At 45.1% G+C, this 25335-nt stretch overlaps 1 protein-coding gene and 1 long non-coding RNA gene across 6 annotated transcripts in view; one reads left to right on the top strand and one right to left on the bottom strand.

The window, feature by feature from the left end:
- The window catches only part of FRMD4B (FERM domain containing 4B), a 207768-nt gene that overhangs the window by 95533 nt on the left and 86900 nt on the right, over positions 1-25335 (top strand). The window contains exon 1 of one of the 5 annotated variants that reach the window (XM_075130231.1): positions 912-1003. The exons of the other annotated variants lie outside the window; for them this stretch is intronic. The gene's annotated coding sequence lies outside the window, so the exon portion shown is untranslated. Of the gene's footprint in view, positions 1-911; positions 1004-25335 lie in introns of those variants that run through there. 5 annotated transcript variants of the gene reach the window in all.
- LOC142072673 (uncharacterized) overlaps positions 1-25335 on the bottom strand; it is an 82196-nt gene that overhangs the window by 33418 nt on the left and 23443 nt on the right. The gene's annotated exons all lie outside the window — the stretch shown is intronic.

The raw sequence follows: 25335 nt of genomic DNA, 5'->3' as shown, positions 1-25335 counted from the left end.
TTTGATCGGCTCCTGGCAAGGGGGGCAAGCAGGGGCAAGGTGGGGGGAGAGAATCTGGGGTGCACAGCAGGCCCACCACAGTCCCAGACTGCACGCCGGGGGGATCTAGTCACATAGAGTGTTGGGGTTCTTAAGGATTGGCTTGTTTTGAAATGGGATTAGCTTGATTTTTGGCTTTTTGTGAAAGTCGGGGTGCTCATTTATCACGTGAAAGTTGGCAACTGTGGTTAAAAGGTGTTCCTGGTTTTCCTCCCAAATGTTCCTACAGATAAATCAAGGGTTAACAGGTGTGCATGTCAGAGGCCAGGTATATATATTTGGCTCTCAGTTGGCCACTGAGATCAGTTTGTCCCCAGGCCCGCTCATAGATGCAAAGAAGCATCCAGGCTTCAGAAATGGCTGGAGCAAGAACTAAACCCAGATCTCCTCATTCAGCGCAGTGCTTTAGACCTCGGGTTTGCACTAGTTTCCATTGCCCCTTTCTACCCCGGCACTGTGGGCATGGTGTAGAGCTGAGTATGCTGACTCCAATACTCAGCTGCCCTTTTAAGGGGAATCTGCAGCAGGGCAATGGGTCTGGGTGATATCTAGTATCTGACCCCTAGTGAGAGGGCTTGTTGCCACTGGGCTGGCTCATTCTAAGATAACTTTGATAGATGCTGGGTTTTATTTTTCGTTGGTTAATTTGATCGCAAAAAGGGGTATTGTTTAAAAAAAATCAAAAACTTATTTTTTCTCCCTTTCAAATATCAGACTTCAACATCTTGCATTCCCTGACTAATGCTGGAAGGGCTTTTGTTTCTGAATCTGTAATCAAAGCAACAAACAGTAAGGTCATTTCCTTGAGATTATACAGCAACGGAAGAAGTCAGGGATTGTGTGTCCCCACTTCCACTGGCTCAGATTGAGAGAAAAATACAAATGTTTAGTACATGCACTCTTTGATGTGTAACTTTTTGGGTTTCTCCAGTCCTTTTAAACTACCAGAGTTTGTGGCTTGGAGGTAAGAGAATACATTTATTTCTAATGCTTACCAGCTGCAGATAATGTTGTTTATTGCCGTTGCACTGTGTCCTGACTTAAACAGAATAGAGCTCTGCAGAGGTAAGAGTTACCGGCAGCCGGGGAGCGTGAGGACAACAGAAAACAAGTGAGCTTGCTCTTGGATCCTTTCATGGCACAGACTTAAACATTTGTGTTAGCTCTTTTTCTAAAGATTAGCTCTCCTAACTTTATTTGTGAGGAGTGTTTATTTGTTTACTCTCAGCATTTACAGCTGCTTTCCCTGCCATTGTTCTAATCACTGCTTTGGCTTTTTTTTTTTTTTTAAATGAAAATGCTAAATCTAAACCAGCAACTTTGCTGCTGGACATCAGGTCCATCCTTTTCGGTTTCACAGATAATGCATTTTCAGCTTTTACCGTGATACACTGCTTAAAAATATTTCAAAACCACGTTACTCAACACGGAGTGAGTCCTGAGGAAAGGCAGTCAGTAACTGGCACAGTAGCCCCTTTCAATTTGTAAATGTTCAAAGTCTCATCAGTAAGATCTCTGCTCCTCCATCCTTGCTGCATCTTATGAAAGGGTTGGCACCAAAGATATGGCAGGGCATATGGAACTCATTAACAGCCTTTCGGAAAGGCCCCTTTGATCAGACACCCTTGTTCTCCTTTAAGAAAGAAGCCTGGAAAGTCCAATTCTGTCAAAACCATTTAAATGGCTAACAATACGTGTGTCACTGGGCAAGCTAGCGCATCAAGACGTAGCTACCCTCAGAAATTCTGTTTGATGATGAAGACGCTCATTAATGGATCATGAGGCTAAATCTTTGCCTTATTCCAGAAGGGTGGTTTTTTCCTGTACTTTTAAAGCCAATTCAGGTGGCCTTCTATGTCATAGCCCTTTTTTATTTTTCCCCCTGGCTTACCTAATGTCTGTTCAGGACTGGCGACTAGTTCTCCTGAGGGACAGCGGCCAAGAAAAAGAGGAAGGCTGCCAAGTGTGGGTGGCACTGAGGCCGGGACAGAAGGTGCAGACGGAGTAGGCAGGGTGAGAAGGGAAGCAGGATTTTGCAGGGGGGAGCCATAGAGGAAGAGAAGGATCCTGCAGAAGGAGTTGGCGAGGCACTGGGGAAGGAAAGGGAGGTGGGGGGAAGGAAGTGAAAGAACGGAGAGGGTGTGAGCAGCCTTCTAGGGAGGAAAGGCTGTTGTGGAGAGAGCAAGGAAGGGAGTCTGGGAAAGGTGAAAAACTGCAGCGAGAGGGAGGCAGTGACTGCAAAGAAAGGGAAGATGCTACAGGGAGCCTGCTGGGAAAGCAGGAATGGGATGGGCCTTGAGGAACCACTGTAGTGCCTCAAGCCCTCCCTCTGCCATGGGCTTTTGAGGCGAGGACAAAAGCAGTGAAGAATCACTGAGGGAGCAAGAGATGCCTCTGAGGAAGTGCAGTGAGCAAGCATGGGAGGTGAAGGGGGAGGCAGGCAGGCAGACAACATATGTGAAGCCATCAGAGAAGAAAGGAAATCTGGGAGGGGGGAAGCAGCATGCCGTGGGGGGAGAGCAGATTTAGTCTTTATTTTGTAAGTGCTCACGTATCCCAGCAGGCCGGCAGTTTCCATTTCAAGTGGGTCAAGGATGGTGTCTTGGATGCCGACAATGTTCTCAAAAGTTGAAAAGCCTGGCGAAGTATCCCAACACAAGAGGGGAGGCTGGGCCAGCCTCACTGCTGAGCTCCCACCCGCGGATTAGTTCCGTGAGGTAAGCGCACAGACTTCCAATGAGGCTGCGTTCAGGCAGGGGCAGTGCAATGAGGAAACCTGCCCAAAATGCAGAAAAAACACTCACAGGCCATAGAAACAGCAAGACAGGAAGTCGCCCGTGCTATCAACCACCATAAAATGGGACGTGCCCAACAAAGATCAGGGGTGCATCTCTAAGGGGTACCGCACAGCACTCACAGCCCCAGGACTGCAGGGAGGGGCAGTTGTAACTTTTAAGCCACCTTTGCACCCTCCTAGTCTTGGGCTGCTCTGGGAACTATCGTTGTCCCCTGCATAACTTAGGCCCCCAGAGCTGTCCGTCTTAAGTTATGACGGTCTCCCCAGGGTGCCCTATGGGTAGCAACGCTGCCCAGAATCTGCATAGTGCTGTGGCCCAGCCCCTAGCCTGCCCCCGCCCGAACTTGTGAGGGGGTACTCAAAAGATAGGTTGGTGGCTGTGTTCCTCTGTGCCTGCACCAGAGGAATCGTTCTCCAGCTGATATGGAAATTTAAGGCCCACGTTACGCCATGTGAGAGGGCTGGAGCAGTGACAAGGGGCCAGGGTGGGGGTGAGGATCTTCCCCCCCACACACCCCCTGCCCCGATGCCTCAGAATGAAAGTATTTTGCCAGCCCAGCCTTGGAAGAACTAGATGCAGAGATATTTTTCTGTCATTCATTCTTTCCTGCTTGTTTTTGTTTTTAACAAAAACCGGGAGGCCATGCAGTTGGCAGGAATGAGCACAAGGCTGGGAGTTGGGTTATCCTGAGTCCCTAGCATGAATTTTACTGTGTAGATTTCAGGAAGTCACTTCACTTTAGTGTCTCAGTATTCCCATTTGTAAAAGGGGGCTCACAATCTTTACCCAGGGTACCGTAAGAAGTTATGAGTTCAGGTCTGCACCGTGCTTTGAGGCTACACAATACTAAGTAAAACATTAGGGAAAAAGAGCCAGTTACTTTAAAAAAAAAAAACAGCAGAGAAATGAGGAATTGATAATCTCTCTAGTGAACACCATTTGGCCACCTAGGTTGCCTGGTATCCAGAGGGTAGAATGGACAGTATCAGTTAAGGGTTTGTCTTCATGGGGAAACTTTCCAGTAAAATTATACCACTCATTATAGAGCTATAACTCCATCTGTGGACACTCTTATTTCAAAGTTACCACACAGGGAGTTATTGTGGTATAGTTATTACAGTACATTTCCCTGTATAGACAAGCTCTGAGAGGAGACCGTCTCCAGTGCTGTTACCCTCTCCACGGTCCGAGCTACGTCGTGATAAACTGCAAACGACAACGCTGAGAGAAGCCAGATTTCCTTTTTGTGAAGGGAAGGTATGTAAGATAGGACTGAAAGATTCCAGCCACTAATGAGGAGAAGGGAGTGGATATGGGGGCTGAGGAGGAGAAGAATCAGTCACAGATACCCCAAAGAGTTGATCTAATAGGATGATGATGATAATTAATATTTAGTGAAGGACAGAGAACTTAAGTGATCAAAGCCAGGAATAGGTGACGGGTCTCTTGACTTCCCAGTCCTGTGCCATACTGTTGGTTCTGCCTCTGATGTATCGTATCTGTATCAGCTGCAACCGCTTTGGGTGCTCAAGGGAAGGGAGAAAGTTTTCCTTTTAGCAATGTGCCCTAAATTGGTGTCACTCGGCTATTGCTTAATTATCACAAGAGTTACCCAGTGTCATGAGCTTTTCCATTTGTTCCCAGGAGATTTTGTCATGACTCCTTGGAACAAAACATTACCATGGCCTCTTGCAGGGTAACGACACCATTACTGTGAGCGTCAGCATTGTGTGTGATAAGTATGCCACGAACAAGCACTGATTTATAAACTGTGTCACTGCCAAGAAAAGCAGATGTTCTGTGAAGTTTTGCATTGACTCAGTATTTATTGCAGATTTGCACTGAGTGCTTCCTATTAATTTTCCTGACTTTTAACTGTGGAGTTTTGAGGCCTACGTTTGTTCCATTTTGCTATTGGTTTTCCATGTAGATAGAGCCCTACCGAATTCATGGCAATGAAAAATGCGTCACAGACCTTGAAATCTGGTCTTTTGTGTACTTTTACCCAATACTGTGTAGATTTCACGGGGGAGACCAACATATCTCAAATTGGGGGTCCTGATCCAAAAAGGGACTGTGAAGGAGGAGGAAGTTGCAACATTATTGTAGGAGGGGGGGGTTGTAGTAAGGGTGGCAATACTTCTGCGCTGCCTTCAGAGCTGAGTGGCTGGAGAGCAGTGGCTGCTGGCCGAGGACTCAGCTCTGAAGGGAGCAGTGCAGAAGTGAAGGGTGACAGTACTGCGACCCCTCTACAATAACTTTGCAACCGCCGCCGCCCCAGCCTCCTTTTGGGTCAGGACCCCTACAGTTACAGCACCATGAAATCTCAGATTTAAATATCTGAAATCGTGAAATTTACAATTTTTAAATCCTGTAACCATGAAATTGACCACAGTAGACCCTGAATTTGGTAGGGCCATACATGTAGTGTAAAGACATAAGTATGGCAGAACAATAAAATCACTGCCAATGGCATGTATGTACTTACTGTGAAATGTTTCCATTTCCAAATTAAAAGGGGCCCTTTATTTAAAGAAAGACCCCCCACCACCACCACCCTTCAGAAATGGGCTGTTCCTCTAGGAAGAAAGCTAACCTTTCCCCCCGTCAATCAGATTTTGGAGGATTTCTCTCTCAGGAAGATAAGAATACCTCCAAACATTAGGGGAGCCTATGTACTGATTGGCTGGAGAGACAGGACTCTGATTGTCGGATACAAAGCGTGGGGTCTAAGGAGCAAGCAATGGGCATGCCGCATTCCCACAAACACACATATACACCGATTGTGCTTCAGAACCCTGCCTCAGCATCTTAGCTGTACTCTTTGCTTGGTTTGCCTGTGCAGATGCCGGCTTGCATGCACAAATGTGAAGGTTTGCAGGATGCATACAGACAGTCAACAACATTGGCATAACTGTATTGTGTACATTAAACTATGGTCTATAGCAACAGGAAATGCAGCCTTAGCTGTAGGATCACCTGACAGCATCTGCAGAAATCATTAGTCAGTTACCATTCTAATGGCCTCATATCGCATTAACGTTTCCCTTTTTTTGGCAATATGTGTGTTCCGTGTCCTTATTTTGGAATTCTGCACATTCGGTCACTTTGACGGCTCTGGGACTTTTGTTTGCTTGATTTTCATCACAATATGCTTGTCATTAAGGATTTTTTCAATGTCTCTCAAATTCAAGCATGACCTGACTTTCCATTGACTTCAATGGGCTTTGGATCAGGCCCTGTGTGAACCAACAAACAATGACCAAAATAGCGAGTGAGTGGAGAACTAGCTTACAACTGCTGTTTTCTGCACTGTTTTCTGTGTGTGTGTGAATGAGAGACCGAAAGAGTAAAAGGAGACTTGCACATAAAATGCATTGGCACTTGGCCCTGAAAAAATGTAGCTGCCCTGTAGTGAGGGAGACTGCTTGCTGGGAAGGGTTGCTACCTTGCCAGTTTGTTACTATCTCATCTGGTGGGGCTTACACGAAAGTCAGCTGAAGCTATGCAGGAGCCAAGCTTGCAAACGTTTTCAGTAGATGGAACTATTCTGTGAAGGTTTCGAACTATCCAGAGAGCGTTTAGTCCTGCTATTCCAGCCCAGTATCTTCATAGTCAGCCAAATGTAACGTAGCCAAGACTTCTATGCAAAGCATCAGCAGAGAGGCATCTGCACCCGTTAGCACTGAAATAATGATATCCTCTGCTGAAAACGGCCCTCTTGTTTATATTATTTTTTGAAGATGGCCTCAAAGAGTTGATGATCTCCTAGAAAGGCACAAACACAATAAGATGCCCTGGGAGACCAGTATCATTCAGTCTCGGTTTTGTATTATTTTTTCTGCCTTTCTTTTCATCTAAAATGTTGAGACACTGACTGTTATGAGCTGGGAACGAGGCACTACTCTTTATTTATAAAAAGGCACCATCCCATATACTTTAATAAAGGTGTATTTGATTCCTGTGCACCATTAGTCACTCATAGTGCAATTTCCTAAGGCATTCATGCTGTAAAATCACTCTTATTAATGTCAGTAAATACACTGTGTTCTTTGAGACAGAAAATTGACACGCACTGTACAGCACTTATAAAGAAATTGCAATGGACTCTTACAATCAAGCTGGTTTGGTGAATACAAGATAGCAAGTGCAGTGGAGCAAGAGGAATAACCGGTTGCTTTGCTGTACTGCCAACTGTTAATACTAAGCAGATATTGGCCTCCATTAAGGTAAATATCAAGATGTCAAAGGATAATTAAGGGGGGAAATCCTGGCCCCATTGAAGTAAATGGCAAAGCTCCCATTGACATCACTGGGACCAGGATTTCAGCCAAAGGCTCTTTCATGGCTCCAAAAGCTGGAGCCACATTTGGAAGGAGTTCAGGTTGCGGGGAGGGACGGTGGTGTCTGGAAGCAATGACTTGTTCTTGCTCCAATGAAGTCAATGGAAGTTTTGCCCTTGACTTCAATGGGAGCAGGATCGAGTCCCTGTGGTTAATGGAGACCATGCTCTGGGGTACTGTGGGGAACATTCGGACAGGCGAATTAAGGCCAGGATTGGAATATCCCCAGACACTGGGGAAATTTGCTTCTGGAACCTTGAGGATCAGGCCCATTTCTCATTGCTGTAAGTGTTGCAGTGAGCTCCCTTGCTGTGCCGGAGATACCTGTGGTTCCCAGAGAGTCACCAACTTAAATAACTCTGTGGTGAGTGGCACAAATAGCGAGGGGCATCCAGGAGGAGGCGGGATTGGAGATTCCTGGCTTAGTGCTCTGCACCAGAGGAGGATGACAAGTTGCTGGCTCTGCTGTGGCTGGGATAAAGGTTCTGTGGTTGCTAGGGAAAACTGACAAGGACAGCACCAGTCTACCCTTCAGGACATCATATGAAGCTTTAAGAAATACCAGTGAAGCAAACTGGATGAACTTAAAAACCAAGTACTTAATTTTAACCAGCAGTACTGCAGAAACACACACACACACACACTGAGCACATATCAGATAGCTAGCTAGACTCCCTATCTAGTTCACTTAAGGGTCCAATTGTGGAGGGTGTATGCACAAATATGTGCATGGGTGCAGATGTGCGGTGTGGGTTTGTGATGTGCATAAAATTGGCAGGTGGAGTTTTCGGGGCCAATTTGAAAATTTAACCCCTTAAAGCTTCATATGATGTCCCGAAGGGTAGAGCGGCGCTGCTAAGTTACATCCTTTTTATAAGATAAAATTAAAAATTCTGAGGTTATTTCAGGCAGAAGAACTTGTCCACTTTTCCTTTCCCCATCTAGCTGCACCCATGCCCCTTCTTCACTGGGGACCAGCCACTGCTTTTGTTTCCCCCTCTGTGTGCCTAGGTCGGCCAGCTCTGTACTTTGTGTTGCATCCTTGCATTTTTCCCACCAGCCAGTGCACTTCTGTAAGGCCAGGTGTCATCTGACAGCGTTCCATTAAAGTCAGTGGAGCTATGCCGATTTCTGCCAGCTGAGGATCTGACCCTAAATGTCTTCATGACTACAGAAAACAAAAGATCTTAACTGATACTGATTTCCAAAGCAGGCTTCTTGAAAACTTGATGTCTGTTCATAGGCTTTAATATTCAGCTTTGGAATCTTTAACTGCTTCCTGAGTTGCGGACCAGTTGCGAAATTTAAAAATCCCCTTTTAGGAAATTACCTGGGTTATTTCTAGCTATTTAACTCCAGCTCAGAAAGGAACTGTAAGATAAAATTTCGCATCTGTTGGAGTACAGCCCTAATGAACTTATCTTTCTCTTGGTTCCTGCGCATAGCTCCTACTAGAAGGATGGCCGTGGGATTAAAACACAGCACTGGGAGCTGAGAGAACTAGACTATCTTCTAGCTTTGCCACAGACTTCCTGTGTGACTGTGGCAAGTCACTCATCCTCTGTACCTCAGTTTCCCCACCTGCAAAATGGGACAACACTTACTAACTGGCCAACCTCTTCGCAGCTTGAGTGAATGTCCATACATGATTTCTTCATGAATCTGATTCCTTTAGCCTCTCTAGATTTTGTTGCTGGGAGCTGTGACTGTTGATTCAGAATAAATTGGACGGTTTTTACAATGCACCATAATAGCGTATTGCAGGCCATTTTTCCTGCATAATGTTACATGTTTTGCAGCTTGTATTAGCTATTTGTTTAGCAAAAAGGGCTCTCTCACACTCTGTGCTGTTTCAGAGTAACAGCCATATTAGTCTGTATTCGCAAAAAGAAAAGGAGTACTTGTGGCACCTTAGAGACTAACCAATTAGAGACTAACTAATTAGAGACTAACCTTAGAGACTAACTCTGTGCTGTGTGCATCTATCTAGTCTCCTTCCCAAGGGTGAAATATTCTCTAGGGCTCTTTGTTCTGCATAGTGTAGCTTAACCTTGTGCAACTAAACTAAGAGATGCTTATGGAAATAGGACTATCCAGTAAAAAAAGAAAGGAGTGAGTGAGTGAAGCACTCTGTGCAGTCAGAATCAAATCCTGCAGGCTTTACTCTGGCCTTCTCTAGGCAAAACTCCAATGAGAATTGTGCCTCACTGCAGGATTTGCCCTTAGAGAGGGGAGGGAGAAAGAGAGATGCAAACTGAGGAATCTTGTCTTGAGTATCAAACTTGTGCCCCGACCCACAAACATTTTACCTAGGTGAGTAACTTGAGTAGCCCCACTGACATCAGCCACTTGAGCTGGAGAGGACCCCAGGGAGGAGTTCTTACAGATGGCTGTAAAGGGACTGTTCACCTGAGTAAAATCACTCCCATGTGTAAGTGCCGGTGGCTTGTGGCTCAAATTGCAGGTTATCGTTTTGGAATATTAAGGCGTTTGTGTCGGGCCTCATCTGCACTGTTTTGGGTTTGTATTATTTTGCTAACACTGGTATAGCCATGTGTGCAATAGCTTCATGTAGACATGCTGCACCAGTATAAATCACAGTTATTCATGAGAGCAACACATCTGTGCTAGGAATTGACACTAGGGCATCTCCATCAATGTAGCTTTACTGGCAGCTAAAACCCCAGAGTAGCAGAGTCCCAAGAGAAAGCAGCTATGACGTGTGTGAGTATTTTGATGGTAAATAAACCGTTCCAAATTTTGTCTCAAAATTGTACGCAGCTTCTTTTAAATCTTTTCCTCGTTGCTATTTTTTTAGTGTCTTTACGCACTTATAATTGTAAAAATCAAAGGTGGCTTCATAGTATTTTAACACACACACACACACACACACACACACACACGTTTAAAAATATGACTCTGATAGATCTGCCTGGCTTAACCACACCGTGGCTGTCTGTAATTTGTCGCTGGAGATGAAATCTCAGTTTTGTAGAGGGAGTGTAATGAGTTTTTGTTTTATTTTTGACTCAAACCCTCCTAAGACTCTCACTCAGCCATGTTATTTTGTCAGCTTTTTTCACTTCAATTTTTGAGAGGCTTCCTGTTTGCACAGCGTCTAAATATGATGGTTGGGTTTTTTTAGCGTGATGACACAATGATGTCTAAAAATATTGTGTGTAACTACTGGCTGCAAATAGGGAGGATGTTACTGCCAGGGGAGCGTAACATAAATATCCTGCAGGTTCTACTCTGCCCAAACATTAAGGAGCAGGATATCATGGGGAATTGGTCCACATGGCTAAGAAATGGACTGTTTGCCTTTTAGACTGTATTTTTAAGAACTCATAAAGTTGAGCAAAATATGCCTCAATAACTTGACATTGAGAATTCACCGACATATATGTTTTGCCTGCAAGTGATGTTTCATGAGTGAAATCAAAGATTATTAGTGTTTCCTCAATTTTCTGTTTGTCTTGGTGTAAAAGCTAGCCTAATGTTAAATGAGTGTAAATCCAAAGTGGCTTTCCGGAAGCAACTTGTGATTTACTCTGGCATAACCGAGAGAAGAATATGGCCATAGTCCTTTAATTTTGTATGCACAGGTCTGCCCCTTTACCCATACACTGCACAAGGCTATAGCATGTGTATGTCCCAGCTCTACTTAATGATAATCCAGTTTGCACCGACAAAATTAAATGCTGTGTTGAACCCCCACTGAACAGCATTTAATCCTAGTCTTCCCCTTTGCTTTACCTTGAAAGAGGTACCTGTTATTATCAGAAAGGGATACCTATGTTCTTTTAGAGTAACAGCCGTGTTAGTCTGTATTCGCAAAAAGAAAAGGAGTACTTGTGGCACCTTAGAGACTAACCAATTTATTTGAGCATAAGCTTTCGTGAGCATCCGATGAAGTGAGCTGTAGCTCACAAAAGCTCATGCTCAAATAAATTGGTTAGTCTCTAAGGTGCCACAAGTCCTCCTTTTCTTTATGTTCTTTTAGTACACTCCTTTTTCATTAAGCATCTGAGTATATCACCTGCTTGCATAAAACCTGCGGGAATTGCTTGTCTGTGAGCTACGACTGCTGCAGAGATGAGGTAATGTGTAAACATCCTGGACAATCGTTCTCCATTCCTTCCCCTCCCTCTGCTTTTGAGTTGCATAAACCTGCATTAGGTAAGAGCTGACCACTTCTGCAGAGAGAAAAAGGGTTTGCTGGTTTCTTTGGAAAACATGAGAATCCAATACCTCTGCAGTTTTCTGTTTGGTTTTGTTGTGAGCTGGGTTCCATGCTGCGCTTTGTTCCACTTGTTTCTTGATTTTATGCAGGAGGTAGGACTGGAAACAAGGGCTTGAGTCTATTTAAGTTTCTCCTTACTTAACTGTTTTCCTATCAATAAATAGACAACACCCCTATCATTAATATCAATGATTGGGTATATATAGTGACACGCTTTTGCAAAATATAACCGATATAAATGTGCAAAAAAAGCATTTTGATTAAGCTGAAATACATACAAATTCATATCTATCTCTGAACTGCTTGTAATATCGGTGACTTGTCTTTGCCAGGATTCATCTTGCAGTAGATTCTTTAATAAGAACTGCCAGTCATACTGTTCATATTAGCAAGGCACAGTGGATAGAAGATGAAAATGTAACTGCAGGAGATGGGACCTGGCAGCTATTAGAGCTGTTGGGTCAAATCCTGATTCCTGCACAGATCTTGAGTAAATCAGTTTAAATAACTGATGAGCTACCGGTAAATAAATTGCATGTATGTACCTGGGAAGCCAGGACTAGCTCCTTGTTAGAATCATAGAATATCAGGGTTGGAAGGGACCCCAGAAGGTCATCTAGTCCAACCCCCTGCTTGAAGCAGGACCAATTCCCAGTTAAATCATCCCAGCCAGGGCTTTGTCAAGCCTGACCTTAAAAACCTCTAAGGAAGGAGATTCTACCACCTCCCTAGGTAACGCATTCCAGTGTTTCACCACCCTCTTAGTGAAAAAGTTTTTCCTAATATCCAATCTAAACCTCCCCCACTGCAACTTGAGACCATTACTCCTCGTTCTGTCATCTGCTACCATTGAGAACAGTCTAGAGCCATCCTCTTTGGAACCCCCTTTCAGGTAGTTGAAAGCAGCTATCAAATCCCCCCTCATTCTTCTCTTCTGCAGGCTAAACAATCCCAGCTCCCTCAGCCTCTCCTCATAAGTCATGTGTTCCAGACCCCTAATCATTTTTGTTGCCCTTCGCTGGACTCTCTCCAATTTATCCACATCCTTCTTGTAGTGTGGGGCCCAAAACTGGACACAGTACTCCAGATGAGGCCTCACCAATGTCGAATAGAGGGGAACGATCACGTCCCTCAATCTGCTCGCTATGCCCCTACTTATACATCCCAAAATGCCATTGGCCTTCTTGGCAACAAGGGCACACTGCTAACTCATATCCAGCTTCTCGTCCACTGTCACCCGTAGGTCCTTTTCCGCAGAACTGCTGCCTAGCCATTCGGTCCCTAGTCTGTAGCGGTGCATTGGGTTCTTCCGTCCTAAGTGCAGGACCCTGCACTTATCCTTATTGAACCTCATCAGATTTCTTTTGGCCCAATCCTCCAATTTGTCTAGGTCCTTCTGTATCCTATCCCTCCCTTCCAGCGTATCTACCACTCCTCCCAGTTTAGTATCATCTGCAAATTTGCTGAGAGTGCAATCCACACCATCCTCCAGATCATTTATGAAGATATTGAACAAAACCGGCCCCAGGACCGACCCTTGGGGCACTCCACTTGATACCGGCTGCCAACTAGACATGGAGCCATTGATCACTACCCGTTGAGCCCGACAATCTAGCCAGCTTTCTACCCACCTTATAATGTATTCATCCAGCCCATACTTCCTTAACTTGCTGAGAAGAATACTGTGGGAGACCGTGTCAAAAGCTTTGCTAAAGTCAAGAAACAATACATCCACTGCTTTCCCTTCATCCACAGAACCAGTAATCTCATCATAAAAGGCGATTAGATTAGTCAGGCATGACCTTCCCTTGGTGAATCCTTGCTGGCTGTTCCTGATCACTTTCCTCTCATGCAAGTGCTTCAGGATTGATTCTTTGAGGACCTGCTCCATGATTTTTCCAGGGACTGAGGTGAGGCTGACTGGCCTGTAGTTCCCAGGATCCTCCTTCTTCCCTTTTTTAAAGATTGGCACTACATTAGCCTTTTTCCAGTCATCCGGGACTTCCCCGGTTCGCCACGAGTTTTCAAAGATAATGGCCAATGGCTCTGCAATCACAGCCGCCAATTCCTTCAGCACTCTCGGATGCAACTCGTCCGGCCCCATGGACTTGTGCACGTCCAGCTTTTCTAAATAGTCCCTAACCACCTCTATCTCCACAGAGGGCTGGCCATCTCTTCCCCATTTTGTGATGCCCAGCGCAGCAGTCTGGGAGCTGACCTTGTTAGTGAAAACAGAGGCAAAAAAAGCATTGAGTACATTAGCTTTTTCCACATCCTCTGTCACTAGGTTGCCTCCCTCATTCAGTAAGGGGCCCACACTTTCCTTGGCTTTCTTCTTGTTGCCAACATACCTGAAGAAACCCTTTTTGTTACTCTTAACATCTCTTGCTAGCTGCAGCTCCAGGTGCGATTTGGCCCTCCTGATATCATTCCTACATGCCTGAGCAATATTTTTATACTCTTCCCTGGTCATATGTCCAACCTTCCACTTCTTGTAAGCTTCTTTTTTATGTTTAAGATCCGCTAGGATTTCACCATTAAGCCAAGCTGGTCGCCTGCCATATTTACTATTCTTTCGACTCATTGGGATGGTTTGTCCCTGTCATAAATATAAAGGGAAGGGTAAACCCCTTTGAAATCCCTCCTGGCCAGGGGAAAGCTCCTCTCACCTGTAAAGGGTTAAGAAGCTAAAGGTAACCTCGCTGGCACCTGACCAAAATGACCAATGAGGAGACAAGATACTTTCAAAAGCTGGGAGGAGGGAGAGGAACAAAGGGTCTGTGTGCTGCTCTTGCCAGGGACAGAACAGGAATGGAGTCTTAGAACTTTTAGTAAGTAATCTAGCTAGGTATGTGTTAGATTATGATTTCTTTAAATGGCTGAGAAAAGAATTGTGCTGAATAGAATAACTATTTCTGTCTGTGTACTTTTTTTGTAACTTAAGGTTTTGCCTAGAGGGGTTCTCTATGTTTTTGAATCTAATTACCCTGTAAGATATCTACCATCCTGATTTTACAGGGGGGATTTCTTTATTTCTATTTACTTCTATTTTTTATTAAAAGTCTTCTTGTAAAAACTGAATGCTTTTTCATTGTTCTCAGATCCAAGGGTTTGGGTCTGTGGTCACCTATGCAAATTGGTGAGGCTTTTTATCCAACATTTCCCAGGAAAGGGGGGGTGCAAGTGTTGGGAGGATTGTTCATTGTTCTTAAGATCCAAGGGTCTGGGTCTGTAGTCACCTAGGCAAATTGGTGAGGCTTTTTACCAAACCTTGTCCAGGAAGTGGGGTGCAAGGTTTTGGGAAGTATTTTGGGGGGAAAGACGCGTCCAAACAGCTCTTCCCCAGTAACCAGTATTAGTTTGGTGGTGGTAGCGGCCATTCCAAGGATAACGGGTGTAATATTTTGTACCTTGGGGAAGTTTTGACCTAAGCTGGTAAAGATAAGCTTAGGGGGTTTTTTCATGCAGGTCCCCACATCTGTACCCTAGAGTTCAGAGTGGGGGAGGAACCTTGACATGGTGGCACAGTGGTGGGATTAACCTGAAATCATTTGAGATCCAGTTGAGATTTTTTGAACTAGAAATACAGATTTTAAAAAGGAAAATTTTTTTTTCTTTGGAAAGAAAGTCCAGAAAGCAGCTTTGAAACTGAAAGCAGCTTGGTTTCTCTCTGCTTTGTGGCCAAGCAGAGACAAAAGGGGATTATCTTGTGAATTGCAGGTTTTTTTTGCCTGGAGGCAGGGTACTTAACTCCTGCAGGGAAATCTTCCAATCCAGAGGTTTTTTTTTCTTTTCTTCCTAAAAGTAAATAGGGGGTGTGTGTTCTACCCATTTGCTTTTTCTTTGGGCTGGGTAAGCAGGTTTCCAAGTAGTTGGAGGTTTTTTGCTTTAATTTGGGCCCAGAGCAGAGACAAGGGAATTGTCTTTTTCTGTAGGCTGACAATCACTATCAGAGAATAGGTATTCTATTGCAGCACAGCAAAATTTTACAGCCAAGTTTTGTTTGTTTATTTCTAAACCTCAGGTGTAAAGTTAGTTAAAAACAGAGAGGTTAGAATGACCAAATCCTCAGCTCGACTACAGCTGGAATTAGCCAAATTTCAGGCTGAGGAAAGACAAAGGGAACATGAAAGACAGATAGAACTCATGCGGCTGGAGAAGGAGGTACAGGAGGCTGCCCACAAGAGGGAAATGGAGGCAAGGAAGCATGTGGAGGAGGAGAAGGAAAAAGAGAGGAAGCATGTGGAGGAGGAGAAGGAAAAAGAGAGGAAGCATGTGGAGGAGGAGAAGGAAAAAGAGAGGAAGCATGTGGAGGAGGTGGAGAGGATAAAGGCCCAGCAGAATATACCAACAAACCCTAGCAATCCTTCTCCAGGTACCACTTCCCATCCCAGAAAGTTCCCCACCTACAAGGCAGGTGATGATACTGAGGCCTTCTTAGAGAACTTCGAAAGGGCCTGCCTTGGGTACAACATCTCTACTGACCAATACATGGTAGAGCTGAGGCCGCAGCTCAGTGGACCCTTAGCTGAGGTGGCAGCTGAAATGCCTAAAGAACACATGAACAAGTATGAACTGTTTAAATCCAAGGCGAGAGTCAGAATGGGGATAACACCCGAGCAGTCTCGTCGGAGGTTCAGAGCCCTAAGGTGGAAACCAGACATGTCATTTACCCGACATGCCTACCACATTGTGAAACATTGGGATGCCTGGATATCAGGAGCAAGTGTTGAATCTCCAGTAAATTTGCCCTTCCTAATGCAAATGGAACAATTCTTAGAGGGTGTTCCTGAGGAAATAGAAAGATACATCCTAGATGGGAAGCCCAAAACTGTAATCGAGGCAGGAGAGATTGGAGCCAGATGGGTGGAGGTGGCAGAGAAGAAGAAAACTGGTCGCAGTTGGAGTGGAGACCAGAAGGGACCACCCCAGACCACACCCTATTACCGGGGGCCGCCCAAAGCCCCACCTACCTCCCAAAGAACCCTCCAGACCCCTTATCGTCCCACCACCCCGTTCTCCAGCAACCCTCCTCGCCCCAGTGACCCGTCAGCTGGACGATGTTTTAAGTGTAACGAGCTGGGGCATGTAAAGGCCAACTGCCCCAAGAACCCCAACAGATTACAGTTCATTGCACCGGAATCACACCAGAGGTCCTTAGGCCCAGATACCTCCCAGATACCCTTGGAGCGGAGGGAAACTGTGAGTGTGGGCGGGAAGAAGGTCACCGCGTGGAGGGACACCGGAGCACAAGTGTCAGCTATCCATGCTTCCTTAGTGGACCCCAATTTAATCAACCCAGAGATCCAAGTGACGATTCAACCCTTCAAGTCCAACTCTTTCAATTTGCCTACAGCCAAGTTGCCTGTCCAGTACAAGGGCTGGTCAGGAATGTGGACTTTTGCAGTCTATGATGATTATCCCATCCCCATGCTGTTGGGGGAAGACTTGGCCAATCATGTGAAACAGGCCAAGAGGGTGGGAACGGTCACCCGCAGCCAGGCTAAACAAGCCGTGAGGCCTAGCTCTGTTCCGGAAACTTCTATCAGGACCCGGTCAGAGGTGATGGACCTGGACCCCAGGCCAATGTCTGCAACAGCAGTAGTGGATCCAGTCCCAGAGACCCAGACGGAACCAGTCCTAGAACCGGAACCAGCCGAACAACCAACACCAGACCCCGTGTCAGCACTGAATCCAGTACTTGCAACCTCAACACCAGAGGGCCCCACCGAACCTGAACTGGCAGCAGCCGATAACCCTACACAAGAGGCTCAGCCGGAGCCTGAATCCCAACATAGTGCACCAGCGGAGAGCGGTTCACAGTCAACAGAAACAGCTCCATCCCCTATATCGCTTCCAGAGGGACCAAGCCTAGGTCCACAATCCCATGAGGAACTGATGTCTCCAGCATCAAGGAAACTGTTCCAGACCGAACAGGAAGCAGATGAAAGCCTCCAGAGAGCTTGGACGGCGGCACGGAGCAACCCACCGCCTCTCAGCTCTTCTAATCGATCCAGAGAATTAAAGGTTTGTCAGTTTACAGCCCAGGGAGGAGATGACGCTGAGTGGCCCAAAGGTGTCTACTATGAAGGGAAATGTGCTGGTGGTGTGGAAGAGGTGAACCTCTCCATGACCCTTGGGCGTATGCAGCGACAGCAGATCCAGGAGCTGTGCACTAGCTACGCGCCAACGTTCTCAGCCACCCCAGGACTGACTGAACGGGCATACCACTCCATTGACACAGGTAATGCTCACCCAATTAGGGTCCAACCTTACCGGGTGTCTCCTCAAGCTAAAACTGCTATAGAACGGGAGATCCAGGATATGTTACAGATGGGGGTAATCCGCCCCTCTGAAAGTGCATGGGCATCTCCAGTGGTTCTAGTTCCCAAACCAGATGGGGAAATACGTTTTTGCGTGGACTACCGTAAGCTAAATGCTGTAACTCGCCCAGACAACTATCCAATGCCACGCACAGATGAACTATTAGAGAAACTGGGACGGGCCATCTCTACCTTGGACTTAACCAAGGGGTACTGGCAGGTACCGCTAGATGAATCTGCCAAGGAAAGGTCAGCCTTCATCACACATCTCGGGCTGTATGAATTTAATGTACTCCCTTTCGGGCTGCGAAATGCACCCGCCACTTTCCAAAGACTTGTAGATGGTCTCCTAGCGGGATTAGGAGAATATGCAGTCGCCTACCTTGACGATGTGGCCATATTTTCGGATTCCTGGGCAGACCACCTGGAACATCTACAAAAAGTCCTTGAGCGCATAAGGGAGGCAGGACTAACTGTTAAGGCTAAGAAGTGTCAAATAGGCCTAAACAGAGTGACTTACCTTGGACACCAGGTGGGTCAAGGAACTATCAGCCCCCTACAGGCCAAAGTGGATGCTATCCAAAAGTGGCCTGTCCCAAAGTCAAAGAAACAGGTTCAATCCTTCTTAGGCTTGGCCGGTTATTACAGACGATTTGTACCGCACTACAGCCAAATCGCTGCCCCACTGACAGACCTAACCAAAAAGAAACAGCCAAATGCTGTTCAGTGGACCGGAAAGTGTCAGAAGGCCTTTAACAAGCTTAAAGCGACACTCATGTCTGACCCTGTACTAAGGGCCCCAGACTTTGACAAACCGTTCCTAGTAACCACAGATGCATCTGAGCGTGGTGTGGGAGCAGTTTTAATGCAGAAAGGACCTGATCAAGAATTCCACCCTGTAGTGTTTCTCAGCAAAAAACTGTCTGAGAGGGAAAGCAACTGGTCAGTCACTGAAAAGGAATGTTACGCCATTGTCTACGCTCTGGAAAAGCTACGCCCATATGTTTGGGGACGGCGTTTCCACCTGCAAACCGACCATGCTGCACTGAAGTGGCTTCACACCGTCAAGGAAACTAACAAAAAACTTCTTCGGTGGAGTTTAGCTCTCCAAGATTTTGATTTCGACGTCCAACACATCTCAGGAGCTTCTAACAAAGTGGCTGATGCACTCTCCCGTGAAAGTTTCCCAGAATCAACTGGTTAAAATCGTCCTTGAGATGTGGAAAATATTGTTAGTCTTTATGTACTTGGTAGTATGTTTAGAGATGCATGTGTCTTATTAACTCTGTTTTTCCTAGAGCTCCAGGAAGAAATCCCAGCCAGTGTTTCACCCTAGCTGAGATTTGGGGGGCGTGTCATAAATATAAAGGGAAGGGTAAACCCCTTTGAAATCCCTCCTGGCCAGGGGAAAGCTCCTCTCACCTGTAAAGGGTTAAGAAGCTAAAGGTAACCTCGCTGGCACCTGACCAAAATGACCAATGAGGAGACAAGATACTTTCAAAAGCTGGGAGGAGGGAGAGGAACAAAGGGTCTGTGTGCTGCTCTTGCCAGGGACAGAACAGGAATGGAGTCTTAGAACTTTTAGTAAGTAATCTAGCTAGGTATGTGTTAGATTATGATTTCTTTAAATGGCTGAGAAAAGAATTGTGCTGAATAGAATAACTATTTCTGTCTGTGTACTTTTTTTGTAACTTAAGGTTTTGCCTAGAGGGGTTCTCTATGTTTTTGAATCTAATTACCCTGTAAGATATCTACCATCCTGATTTTACAGGGGGGATTTCTTTATTTCTATTTACTTCTATTTTTTATTAAAAGTCTTCTTGTAAAAACTGAATGCTTTTTCATTGTTCTCAGATCCAAGGGTTTGGGTCTGTGGTCACCTATGCAAATTGGTGAGGCTTTTTATCCAACATTTCCCAGGAAAGGGGGGGTGCAAGTGTTGGGAGGATTGTTCATTGTTCTTAAGATCCAAGGGTCTGGGTCTGTAGTCACCTAGGCAAATTGGTGAGGCTTTTTACTAAACCTTGTCCAGGAAGTGGGGTGCAAGGTTTTGGGAAGTATTTTTGGGGGAAAGACGCGTCCAAACAGCTCTTCCCCAGTAACCAGTATTAGTTTGGTGGTGGTAGCGGCCATTCCAAGGATAACGGGTGTAATATTTTGTACCTTGGGGAAGTTTTGACCTAAGCTGGTAAAGATAAGCTTAGGGGGTTTTTTCATGCAGGTCCCCACATCTGTACCCTAGAGTTCAGAGTGGGGGAGGAACCTTGACAGTCCCTGTAACCTCAACAGGGATTCCTTGAAATACAGCCAGCTCTCCTGGACTCCTTTCCCCTTCAAGTTAGTCCCCCAGGGGATCCTGGCCATCCGTTCCCTGAGGGAGTCGAAGTCTGCTTTCCTGAAGTCCAGGGTCCGTATCCTGCTGCTTACCTTTCTTCCCTTTGTTACCTTTGTTCTTCAGTTCCAAAAGCCCAGGCCTCTACCTCTTGAGCTAAAGATGATCTCCCTTAGTAATGCCCCTTTTTATTTCCTATGACACTAGAGGGTGACATTTGTAAGCTCTAGGCCAGCAGTTCTCAACCATCAGTCCAAGGCCCCCTAGGGGGCCACGAGCAGATTTCAGGGGGTCCGCCAAGCAGGACCAGAATTAGACTCACTGGGTTCCAGGGCAGAAAACCAAAGCCCTGTGCCCAAAGCTGTGCCATCTGGGACTGAAAATGAAGCCTGAGCAACTTAGCTTCACTGGGCCCTGTGTGGAGTGCGTCCACAGGCAATTGCCCTGCTTGCTACCCCCTAATGCTGGCCCTGGCTTTTATATGCAGAAAAACAGTTGTTATAGCACAGGTGGGCCGTGGAGTTTTTATAGCATGTTGGCGGTGGGCTTAGAAAGAAAGAGGTTGAGAACCCCTGCTCTAGGGGACAAGGCCAGTCTTTTTTGTTATCTGTAAAAACAACGAGGAGTACTTGTGGCACCTTATAGACTAACAAATTTATTTGGGCATAAGCTTTCGTGGGCTAAAACCCACTTCATCAGATGCATGGAGTGGAAAATACAATAGGAAGATATATATATATAGCAGTACACGAAAAGATGGGAGTTGCCTTACCCAGTGGGGGGGTCGAGACAAATCAATTAAAGTGGGCTATTATCAACAGCTTGCAAAGGGCTTTGGGATCCTTCTGGAAGACTAATCATAAATTTGTCACTATCTCTGGCCTTCCGGGCTTTGCAAGCTACAGTGTAGAGCCCCCCCATGGAAACCATGAGGCTCACTGTGAATGCAAGGTCTCCCTGTACAGAGCAGCCTGTATGATTGAGGATGTGATAGAGATGCCACAACAATCGCAAGTCAATATACTCTATCACTGAATGCTCTTGTTCTGTTCTGTGCTAAATAGTCCAGATTTAACTTTCTAAAATTCTGCAAATTCGTCATTGCATTTTTGAGATAATATAAAATGCATGAAGTTCAGAGAATCTTAACAACCACAAGATGCCTGATTCAAAGGTTAATTGTATCAGTAGTTTAATTTTAATGCATTGGAAGAAGAGTCAAGGATGGATTTATACCTCTAACTATTTAATGATTTTTGAAAAATCTCTGTGGGTAGAAGAGAGGCCTGTCTTGTTGTTAGAGCAGGAATCTTGAGATTTGGGTCCTGTTTCTCCTATGTGGTCCCGAGTGTGTCATTTGTGGCTTGTTTTTCTAAGATGCTAAGCACCGACAGATGCTATTGACTTGAAATAGAGTTGTGAGTGCTCAGCACTTCTCTGAATTAGTCACTTAAGCTCTGTGTCTACATGTCTCCATCTATAAAATAGGGGATCTCACTTACTTACCTAACTCAGAGGCATGTCGTGAGAGTTAATTGCTTAACATTTTTAAAGTGCTTCGAGATTCGCTGTTGGATGGCGCAGAGTGCAAATGATTGTGATAGCTTTTACACTTGAATCTTTGAGGCAGCTTTCCATGGCACAATGTTTTTATATTAGAGAGAGAGAGAGAGAGAAGAAATGTTTTTAGTTACCAATAGATAAATGCGGCAATTACAGCTGTCAGAAATGATTAACGTGATTTCATTGGGTAAAAACGAGCAATTAGGCATTGCCATTATTTATGCTATCTCAGTGCAACAGATGGGGCTGTGACTTAAAAACACTAATGGATCAGACGCTTCACAACGGGAGCAATTGGCAGCAGTATGTCAGAGGCAGAAAAAGTGTAAGTTGATGAAATGACTAATCTATGGTAGCATGTGTGTTCATAAATAAATCACAATGGCTTAGTGACAAATGCAGCTGTGATCAGATTGTAATGGATTTAAGGGCTCCAGACAATGCAGATAAATCACATACAGAGCTCCTTAGGAGCAGGGAGTAGAACCCTGGATTTTTATCTCCTAAACCGAAGGTCTATAGCAATTGAGCTAAAGGAGATCCACCACGGCCAGCAATAGCTGTAAGCCACACATCCTCTTTGTGGGCCTCTCAGTAATGGATCTCTCTCTCTCTCTCTCTCTCTAGTTATTTCTTTAATTTAGGCCTGGTTTAAACCCAGTTTTTGTACTGTATGTTGTCTTATACCAGCATAGTGTATTCTCCGTCCTGTATGTCAACGAGCTATAGTGATATAAGCGCATTTTTACTGGTATTTGTGTGTCAATAAGGCCTTATATTTTTAAAAACTCTTTACATGTTCCACCGTCTCCCACATCCAGGCTTTCTCAGGCTTTGTCTATGGAGGGACTTGTCATGTCACCGTTTTCGGGTAGAATCCCAGCCCCGTCTCAGAGTGCAACGTATGGGCTGGATCCTCAGGTGGTGTAAATTGATAGCCCCACTGACATCAACAGAGCAATGCCGATTTCCACCAGCTGAGACTCGGGCCCTAACTCTGTTACTGTCCACAGAGAGATCAGTCATTTGTAGGGAAAGAACTATTGTGTTCACAATGTTTAATTCATTAGGAAATCCCTATCTTAGAAATCCACCCTCTGTCTATGTTTAGAGCTGCAGATTTATTGCCTGTGAGAAGCTCTGTGCCTTCAGGAGAATGAGTTATTCTGAGGGCATGATTAAAAAATATAAAAGCCAGGTTCCCTTTACCAGCTGTAATCTTCAGAGTACTTGAAAGCCAGGTCTTGCCCAGACTGTGAGGGACCCAGAATAGAACAGTTCTTAAATAATGTAAACGCTGTCATGGAAATGTAATAGATTTTAAAGGACAGGTGTTAAAGGAGCATAATGTACCTTTATTTTTTTTAACTGTTCCAAGAGAGACATGAGAATAGTTTTTGATGGATAAACATGACATAAACCTGAAACTAAGGTGACCAAAACAGTCCAGATCTAATAGCTATGGTGTGAGCCGGGTCTCATTGCATATCCCTGGATAAACCTCATGGTCCAAGCAGCTGTGCTGGTCTTGAAACTCAAATAAGGCAATGCCATCGTCTTCTTCAATGAGGCTGTCTCTCCTATGTCTGTCGCAACAAGGAATCCCAGCAGGAGCCTTTGTGTTCGAATGCATGGGCGGCATGTGAACCACCCATTCAGGGAGGCTAGCCCTTAGCCCCGCCCCTTCTGCCCGAGGCCCTTCCCCACTGGAGCCCTGAACCCTCACTGCGGCCACTGGTCCCCCCACCCCACCCCAGCCCCGGAGCACCGGACAGGCAGTCCCAGCATGCCAGACAGCCCGAGGCCCAGAGCGCTGGGCGGCTTGAGTGCTGAGCAGCCCAAGGCCCGGATCACTGAGCGGCCCGAGCGCTAGGCATCCCAAGGCCCAGATCACCAGGCGGCCCAAGTGCTGGGTGGCCCGAGCTGCAGAGCACTGGCCACAGTGGACAAGCGGGAAGCAGAAGGGGGCTTGGGGCGGAGTCTGGGCAGGACCACGCCTGGCTCTTTGAGGAGGCTCAGCCTCCCCTGGCCTGAAATACCCACCGCCCATGTTTGAATGTACGACTAATTCATTCCCTCTCCCAGGGGCTAGGACTGAGGATAACTTCCTTGTGACAAGGGAGAGAACTCAGGCCAGCTGGGGGCTTACTAATTTAGTTCCTAAACTTCCTAAATATGAACTAAATTAGCTGGGAGAAATAATTTAATCAGAAAAATGTGAATGACGATTGGGAATCATTTAAGAACATCTTGATAGATGCCTGAAAAGCCACAGTCCCACAGTTAGCCTGTTTCCTCTTGTTTTTTCCTACCCCCCCCCCCCCCCAGATGTTCTGGTTTAACTTGGATTTAAACTTGGAGAGTGGTCAGTTTAGATGAGCTATTACCAGCAGGAGAGTGAGTTTGTGTGTGTATGGGGGTGGGGGGGATGTGAGAAAACCTGGATTTATGCAGGAAATAGCCCGACTTGATTATATAAAGAGTTGTCACTTTGGATGGGCTAGCACCATCAGGAGAATGAATTTGTGTGGGGGGGTGGAGGGTGAGAAAACCTGGATTTGTGCTGGAAATGGCTCACCTGATGATCACTTTAGATAAGCTATTACCAGCAGGACAGTGGGGTGGGAGGAGGTATTGTTTTATATTCTCTGTGTATATATAAAGTCTGCTGCAGTTTCCACGGTATGCATCCGATGAAGTGAGCTGTAGCTCACGAAAGCTCATGCTCAAATAAATTGGTTAGTCTCTAAGGTGCTACAAGTACTCCTTTTCTTTTTGCGAATACAGACTAACACGGCTGTTACTCTGAGTCCCACAGTTGAGGAAGAAGATCGTGCTGATTAAAAATTGACCTGGTTTAGAGGGGAAGTGAAGACGTCTATAAAAAATTAATATATATAAGAAATGGAAGAAAGGGGAAGTTGATATTAATGAATATAAATCATAAGTTAGGAATTGTAGAAAATTGGTAAGGGAAGCAAAGGGACACTAGGATAAATCTATGGCTAGCAGAATTAAGGACAATAAGGGGCTTTATAAATATATTAGGAATAAAAGGAATCCTGACAATGGTATTGGTCCATTACTAGATGGAAAGGGTAAAATTATCAATAATGATGCAGAAAATGCAGAAGTATTCAATAAATATTTCTGTTCCATATTTGGGGGAAAAAAAGATGCTATTTTCATCATATGGTGCTGATAACATTCTTTCCATTCCACTGATATCTCTGGAGGATGTTAAACAGAAGTTATTAACCTTAGCCATTTTAAATTAGCAGATCCATATAACTTGCATTGAAGAGTTTAAAAAGAGCTGGCTGAGGAACTCACTTGACTCTTAATGTTTATTTTCAATAAGTCTTGGAGCACTGGGGAATTTCCAGAAGACTGGAAGAAAGCTAATGTGCCAATTTTTAAAGAGGGTGAATGGGATGACCGAGGTAATTATAGGCCCGTCAGCCTGACATTGATCCCAGGAAAGATAATGTCAAACTAAACTTGATATATATTTCTGATGAGATAAGCTTAAGTGATAAAGGTAATAGTGTTGACATAATATACTTAAACTTTTGGAAGGTATTTGACTTGGTACAGCATGATATTTTGATTAAAAAATTAGAACAGTATAAAATATGGCACACATTAAATGGATTAAAAACTGGCAAACTGATAGGTCTCAAAATGTAATTAC

The sequence above is a fragment of the Caretta caretta genome, chromosome 7, assembly GCF_965140235.1.
Source record: "Caretta caretta isolate rCarCar2 chromosome 7, rCarCar1.hap1, whole genome shotgun sequence".
Taxonomy (NCBI): Eukaryota; Metazoa; Chordata; order Testudines; family Cheloniidae; genus Caretta; species Caretta caretta.
Note: the sequence above shows the minus strand (reverse complement) of the source record. Positions and strands in the feature narration are given on the sequence as shown.